Here is a 7,804-nt window from a genome sequence, read left to right as displayed (position 1 = left end):
AAGTGACATTTCTACTTGATATGGATCTGTTCTGCAGTACAATTCAAGATTTTTGCTGATACCCTTATTCATGCCAGCAAGTTATTTAGATTATTTTTATTTATAGTTCATTTGCAGTGTCAGTGGTGCAACGGGTAAGACACTTTTGGTGCAGAATGCTGTGGGTTCTATTCCTACACCAGTTAGACTGATTGATGACACTGCAGTGTAGCACAAGGTGGGAGGGGGTGCTACACTCCTGAATGTGTCTTTCAGATGAGATGTTAAACAAAGGTTTCATCTACTTTTGTTGGTGGTAGCTCAGGTGGATGTAAAAGATCCCAAGGTACCCATCAAAAAGATTAGGGGTCATTTATTAAAAACAATCTTAATTTTTACAACAATCATAATCATTTACATTCCAATGTATTTACATATTTTCTATTATTTTCATTATATACAATATTTCTGAAACCTAATTCACATATTTCTACTCCAGTTCCTTCATCTTATACATACAAAAATTATTACAGTTTTGACCCCTGTCCATCTCCCACAGGTAAAACCTTATATTTTTAAATATCAATGCCAAATCCCATTTTTTTCATTAAACATGATTTCTTTTACTCTCTGCTTCCAAATTAATCATAATACATATTTTTTGTCATTCCTCAACCTCTTTTTTAACTTTTATTTTTATAAAACCCAAACTCAATCATATCCATTTTAAAGTACTCACATCTTTAAACCCTTCCACATACTTCATATCTAGAATCTGTTTCCATAACATTTTGACTCTTTTACATTCTAAAAAAAAAAAACATGTTCACAAGTTTCAAGATCACCACAATGCAAACAAACCCTATCTTTTCAGCTTTTATAAGGCATGTTCGTCTTTACTGGCAATTTTTGTATTCTCTTCCTCCATAAAAATCTTGACACTCAATAATTCCCTTACACCTTGCCCTTCTTGCAATGATAGCCTTCTTTTTTTATATATTTAAATCCTTCCATGTATATATCCTATAATATTTTCCATAATTTTATTAAACCATTCTTTTGTTTCATTTTCAATTTTTTTCATGTTTATTTTTCACAAGATAATCTTATGTTGATAATTTTCTATTTCCTGATTCTAACACCTTCTTCTTTTTTGAACTGAAAAATAATAACCACCCTGTTTTATACTTCAAGCTTAACATTTCTGTTAATAAAGATACCTTATTGTCTCTTAAACATTTGATTATTCTATATAAGTTCAAAGCAGTCATATATACTATGAGGTTAATTAACCAGACACCTCTTTTATCTTTATTTACATATAATACCCCTCTCTTAACCAGGTTTAATCTCAATCCCCAACAAAAAGGAGAATATTGTATTACATAACTGTTGTTCTAATTTCTAAGAAACACTGAAAACACCAGCTAAATAAGTAATTCTCGATAACAAGATAGAATTAAGTAAATGTTTTTTATAAAATGAGAGCCTAAAAGACTTCCAAACACACACATATGTTTCATTCCCTCTATTTTTCTTTCCATTTTGCTACTTTAATTTCTTGTTTTCTAAATTTGATTTCAATCTTAAATTCTGTCATATTAAATTTAATTCCACAAATCTTCCACTCATAACCTAAACCGTGACTTTTATTTTTATTTGACACAAAACCTATTACATGAATAATCTCTTGCATTTGTTTTATTACTATGTTCATACTTGCTATATTTTTGTTATAATAATGATAATAATATCATTGGCATAATTTAACAAAATAGTTATTTTTATCCCTTCCTTAGATGTATAACTCATAACATCCATCTCCTTATTTATATATGTATTACATTCATTATCAATACAATTTTTATTTTACATTTGTTTACCGGGAAAATCCGAATGGGCCATTGGCCCATTTTCAGTAGAGGCCTTGGGAGAAAAGCTCCATTTCAAAACATTATTACAAAGATAAAAAGTACATTATTTTCACATGAGCATCGTTAAGATAATTTAACAGTACATTATGTAAACATAAAAGGTCCATATATAAAAAATAATAGGTTGTAACAGAATATTATTTCAGAAAGCAGTTAACATGAAGAATACATAACAGGGGAAAAGATATATGATTGATCGGCAAATGAGTAACATGATTTCAGAGTAGTCAAACATACAGCTGAGTATTACTGCAGTACAGTATGAATCAGAAATTACATAAGCTATTAAACAACTCTTGTTATATAATTAGTTAAGAACTCTTGTAGTTAACTACCAGAAGGAGATAATAAGTAGAAGGGAAGGAAGCTGGGTACAGACTGATGTACTTAGAATATGATAGAGAGGCATAGCATGAAAATATGATAGTTGAACATATATATGTTTAGCCTGGCTTGGTGCAGGAGCAGAGCCAGTTGTTGGTTAATATACCACTCAATGGACAACCTTGTCTAATACCTTTTTTTTACTGTATATCTTCACTTAACCATCCATTTATCATAGTCTTCACTATATTGTACTCATATGTTGAAAAACACAAATGTTTAATCTTTTTACTTATGTTGTTGTTGTTTGTCTTTTGGCTTTTTCCCGGTAAGGGGTCACCACAGCAGAACTCTGGTCGCTAATTATTGGCAGTAGATTTTTACAAAACGCCGAGGTGCCAGCTTGACACCCAACCTTCAACGAAGGCACGCCCATTTACGCATGCATGTTTCTCGAACGCTACCCAACCATGGGGAGGACATGCAGACTCCATACAGAAGGCACTCCCAAGCCACGCCGAGAATGTAACAGGAGAACCTCTTGCTGTGAGGTAACAAAGCTACCGCCGTACCACCGCGGCATAATCTTTTTACTTATAAGTATCAAGTATATCCCATAATATTGAATGATGAATCAAATCAAAAGCTTTACTTAAACCTCCTACCATTATTTTTGCCTGATCATTTTTAACCACAATATCATCTACTAATTCCCTAATTATTAATAATAAATCTTGAACCCTTTTACCTTTTATACCAAACATTTGTTCATTTACAACATTACCTACGTTCCATCCCTTTTTGTAAGATTTTCATAAAAATCTTATAATCCCTGTTATTTAATACAACCAGTCTTCATTTCTGTATTTCTCCCTTCTCTCCTTTTTTCCATATAAACCTGATAACACCTCTAGATAACTCTTTTTACATAAAACTCTATTCAGCCATTCATTTAATACCTTTATAAACCATTTTTTTGCTGGAGGGTCGCAACAACACAGTCTTGTGTAGTGACCTCCAACTAGAACAAATTACGTTGGAACAAATCTTTTGTATCCATATTTGCTGCTTCTGACACCTTCACCTGCATTTGAAAAGTCTTGCCTGCCTTTTCTGCCATCTCAGATACACCATACTCTCCTCTCAACACCTCTTTAGCCTCTGATTCCTTTTCTGATACATTTGACACATCTGCTGTTTGATTAACAGCACCCAAAACACAAAATCCATTTCCACAATCCTATCCAACTTCCATGCTTTCTCAAACTGACTACGCACCCAGACCAGAAGGAATGAAGTACCACAGTGAAGTCAGTTCCCATACAAAAAAGAGTAGGAGAAGTTCCCCAGTGCCCTGGCCAAATTTCCCCTAGTAGTGTAAATTCAACCTTGAATCTCATAGAATCATGGATTCATAGACTTTTACTAGGCTGAGGACCCAGGGGGGATTTGTAAGCATAGTCATGTTTTCCTGAAAGAATAATGATGTCCTGTATCCAAACAGGACATTGAGAGTCAGGCATTTATAAGCTACCTCTGTTCATAAGGGACACGTGCCATGCTCAGTGTGAATTTCCTATTCCCCATCCACTTGTCTAGGTTGTGCTTAAACTGGATAATAGATGAACTCGGCTTCACATGGATGGGAAGCCTTTTCTATAGAAGGGGCAGTCTCTGTGACACATATCTGTCTCGTCAGCATGTTCTGTTTAAGTCACAGACAAAATGCAGGTCCCTAGACCTTGTATTTTTGGTACTGTTTGACTTAAATATGTAGGAAATTCATAAGTATGGGGTTTGTGGATGTCTTGTAAGCCAGACATAGATCATCCCTCAGAAATCTATAGGAGACTGAATAGATGGAAAGGGTTTTAAGGCACTCTGTATAAGGCAGGTTTGTTACGCCTTGTATTCTTTTTGTAAGAAGCCTTTGAGGTCACTCTAGTTGCTGCATATACCTGATCAGGTACATACCAAAGGGAGCATTGTACTCTACAATTGGTCTGATAAGGGTGGAGTGCAGTGGGCTAATGACTTCTTTGGACCTAGTTGCCATCCCCTTATTTATAAGTTGCACAACATAAAAGGATTTCCTCATCACTGTGGTCAAGTAGTAGTTGAAGATAAGGCTACTGTCTATGTGTGTACCCAGATTCCTGACCACTGGGTCAACTCTTCGGGGTGTATTATCCACACGGTAATTAGCTAGGATGGTTGACTTTCCAAAGGGTACAATTATGCATTTTTTAGCATTGAGTGTAAGACCATGGCTTTAGCACCATTTGTTAGTCAGAGATAGACCTTCTTGAAGAATGCTAGTGTCTGCAGGGGAGTTGATGATAACCCCCAACTTGCAATCATCTACAATCTTAGTCAGCCATAAACCTTCAGCATTTGCTTCTATTTCAGAGAAATAGATGCCAAAAAGGAGTGGGCCCAGTACTGAGCCCTGGGGGACTCCTCTAATGACTGGCTTCTTGGTGGAGGTGGCCTCACCTATTTTAACCTCCTGTGTCCTATCAGTGATCTAATTGGCTATGCAGTGGGTGATAAAAGGGTTTATACCTAAATTAGTGGTCTAGTCTATAATGCCTGAGTTGGGTATTGTATCAAAAGCCTTAACCAGGTCAAGGTAAGCTGTGTGCACAGTCTTACCTTTATCCAATGCTTTGGTGACCCTTTCAAAAAAGTCCATTAGACTTAATAGGCACGACCTTCCTGTAATAAAGCCGAACTTTGATGAGTTCAGTGTTTGCAGGTTACCTATGTCCTCATTTATTTTGTCCATGATGATTCTTTTCATGGCCTTACATATCAGGCTGGTAAGATTTATGGGCCTGTAGTTACCTGAATCAGTGGTTGGACCACCTTTGTACAGAGGAATGACTGTAGCCATATTACATTCCATGGCCACAAAACCTGACTGAAAGCTCCAGTTGAAAACTGATTTAAGCAGATCAGAGAGGTCATGTTTCATGCTATTATGATGTTATCAGGGCCCATCGATGCATATTTTGGCCTTGGAAAGTGATTGATGACTTATTCCCTAGTAATGGTTGGGGGATTGTGTTATGTGGCATATCCTTTGGACTATCAGGGGGAGTAGGGTGAGAAATTTGAGCTGAACCTGTCAGACAAAATGCTGGTAATCTAAACAAGTGGGACTAACCTGGTCAGCAAAAGATAAACAAATAAATAATTAAATAAACTTCCCTCCTAAACCAATTAGTTATACACAGACATGCACACAAGCAAACACAGCATGTGATGTGTCAGTTTCAGAGTTGGATACTCTGTACAGTGACATGCCATCCACTGGATTTGTCACTTATCATCCTTTTTATCACATAGACACAGAAGATAAGAATGAAGAGGTTCAGATTCCAACATCAGGTTTGAACCTTGCAGTAATTTTATAAAAAATTAGTATTGTTTCTATGATGTTGAATACAGCATTCATAATATCTCTTAACCTTGTTAGTTGAGATCCAGGTTCAAAGACAAAATGCCAAAAGAAGTTAATGTGGGGACACAAAAACACTTTTAATATACTGGTGTACTGTTCCTTGTAGTAAAATTTAGAAAAAATCTACATAACCAGACTGTGAAAAAACATATGAAACCCTTAAGAGTAGAACAACTCCATTTTAGTAATAACCGGTTTGCTTTTGAGTACCTTCATACTGCTATTTGAAACCTCAATCAACAGATACAAATTTGAACAGTTCGGTCAATGAGGCAATGACTGTTCCAGTATTATGGTCTTGCATCATCTACAGTAGGCACTCTTCCTTTTCTGACCCATGTACCATTTTTGTTATACTGTTAATTTAACAGGTTGGCTATTACCTAATTGGTTTACAATTCTTTACACAGTACAATTAAGCATAATTAATGCTGTTCCAAGCAGTCACATAATTACATCCTGTTTGCATATTAATGTAACTACAGAATGGAGGTAAGATGATCAATTACATTTTCACATTTGGTAGGGGTTTTGAGTTAGTGTTTTAACTTGATACCTATTTAAAACGTAGCGAAATGGTGTTTGCACATATGAAGATGCATGCAACCAAGAAAATTAAAGACCTTAAGTAATTCAGCAACATTTTAGCGCAAAGGTTTGAACACTACTCTTTAAGTTTCTGAATTTATGCTTATCCAAATTCCTCTTAACTGCAACCAGTAAGAATGCACTAGCATTTTGTAAGACAATACATTGAGTTAAGATCACAGGAAAAAAATAAAATGGGGTGAAAATGTGGCTAAAGTAAAGTACCTAACACTGTATAGGCTAGTTAATGAGTCTGGAGTCATACTTTTTAAGTACTTTCTTCTTCATGCCTGACATACTGACAGCAGGTGCATGGCACTGCATGCTCAGACAGACTAAATCATTAGCTGCATCTACACGATCTCCTGTTTTAATTTGGCCCTGATATGTGGTGACCTCACATGGTGGTACCACACAGTTCTTGTTTCAATTGGAACTTGACTAGGATATACGGGTCACTCAGCTACCTGCTTGCAGGCAAATACCACTTAAGGCTTGGCTCCTGGAGTGGGCCTTGGCAATCTTACTCAGGATATGGTTCTGTTATTCTTTGTATTAACCACCATAGGGTCAGATACATTATATTTAATATAAATGTAATAATATTAGTATTGTGTTCAGAATTTTGTACTGTGCATTATGGAGACACCACCCCAAGGTTTGCCTCCTGGGGTGGGTCTTGGCAGCCTTTCTAAGTGTGTGGTTGTGTCATTCTTTGTACGAATCATCATACGTTCATATTTGTCTTATTTAATATAAATACAGTAATATTGGTATTATGTTCAGAATTTTATACCATGCTTTATTCAGGGGGGGGGGCTACCTTTCTGTTGTTCTGAACACAAATAATGCTTCTGTTTGTTGCTATGGTCTGTGCGCGCACACACAAACACACACACACACACACACACACACACACACACACACACACACACACACACACACACACACACACACCAATGCAAATGGATAACACAAAAATCTAAATGCATCAGTCAGAATATGGTGCCTACTGGCATTATTTACTTATGACAGCTCACATCATGTTCCTTTAGGTTTGTGTATGGCTTGATTTGACTGATGCTTCTTGACTGACAAGTATGCAAGTTTGCTCTGGGAGAAACAATGATGGAGTATTAGCAGTTGCAAGTAACATAGTGCATGATGCAACTACTCATTTAATCCTATGGTACAATTTGTGGTGGATGTGTTTACCATTGCACTGCATGCCTGCCTTTTATACTTACTATTGCACTGCATAACTGTTTTTAAGATGCCATTATGCATTGTGCAGCACAATAAGAAGTGCATCCATTCGACTTCATCCAACAGTACACAGTATTGTTTGTGTCTACGATTGCGTAACATTTTGTTAACCATCATGCAGGCAATAATAAGTGGCTTTCTCAAGGAACACTCCTCTACTGCAGCTGGCAATAACTTTATAATTCCTTATGGGCTATAAATAACTATCCAAGATCCATCTAGGGAGACGTTGCCCCTCCTGCACCTG

This window comes from Protopterus annectens, chromosome 13.part0 (genome assembly GCF_019279795.1).
Source record: "Protopterus annectens isolate FY-2018-M chromosome 13.part0, PAN1.0, whole genome shotgun sequence".
Taxonomy (NCBI): Eukaryota; Metazoa; Chordata; order Ceratodontiformes; family Protopteridae; genus Protopterus; species Protopterus annectens.
This window is presented reverse-complemented; position numbering follows the sequence as displayed.